Here is an 816-nt window from a genome sequence, read left to right as displayed (position 1 = left end):
AACAGACAAACATGGACGATCGCAAGTGCGGCAGTTTGGCCGAATGTGCGATGACGACCGGATGGCCTCGGAAGAGTGTGAAAATATCTAAAACTTTTCTTGAATGACGGGAATATCTTCTTTTATGAGAATATCAGAAAATCATTTCCAGTGAATCATTCCAGCTCCCAGGAATAGATCTGCCTCATTTGCTCTGTAAAGCATGTAAAACTTTTCCAAAGTGAGTCCTATTTATGAACTGTGGTTTTTGAAAGCCAGTCCTTTCAAGTGCCTTTATGTGGGAATGAATGGTGCTGTAGCCATGAGTCGGGTACCCTACTGGTAACTGATCCATCTACTGTAATATAAATACAAGTGGGGATAGTATTCCAGGGTGTCTAGTCAAGGGTACAAAGGATTTTCAACTACTACCACTTCAATTCTGTTAGTGTTAGCCAAGTTAATCTATTCTATCTGCAGGGCAGCCTTCTGCTTTATTCCAATGCAGGTCTTTATAGATAATCTGAGTCCTCTTTAAGATCCAGTCTACCAAATAATCTACCAATCAGTATAATCTTTTTTTTTATAAACTATTGAAGAACCTAGTTGAAAGTAGTTAAGATCAGTTTGGGATAATGCAGATAATCTTTTCCTGTCATTATACATCCTCAGTTAGTCTCCTAGTTCTTCGGTGACAGCACATGTGTGTTTAGGGCACTAGAATGGGATGCGGCTCTAATTGTTCTTTAGTGGCATTTTGAGGCACACAAAAACTGAAATCATGAACATGAGTACCACCTAAATATTTCAAACAGTATTTCGAATGGTTATGCTCAA

The 816-nt window shown here is 38.8% G+C and overlaps 1 protein-coding gene across 1 annotated transcript in view; it reads left to right on the top strand.

The window, feature by feature from the left end:
* Positions 1 to 816, top strand: part of LOC119585100 (importin subunit beta-1-like) — a gene marked incomplete in the record, with an annotated part of 14590 nt that overhangs the window by 12298 nt on the left and 1476 nt on the right. Inside the window, 1 exon segment of the mRNA XM_037933728.1 lies at positions 1 to 816.

This window comes from Penaeus monodon, chromosome 19 (assembly GCF_015228065.2).
Source record: "Penaeus monodon isolate SGIC_2016 chromosome 19, NSTDA_Pmon_1, whole genome shotgun sequence".
Classification (NCBI taxonomy): Eukaryota; Metazoa; Arthropoda; class Malacostraca; order Decapoda; family Penaeidae; genus Penaeus; species Penaeus monodon.
Note: the sequence above shows the minus strand (reverse complement) of the source record. Positions and strands in the feature narration are given on the sequence as shown.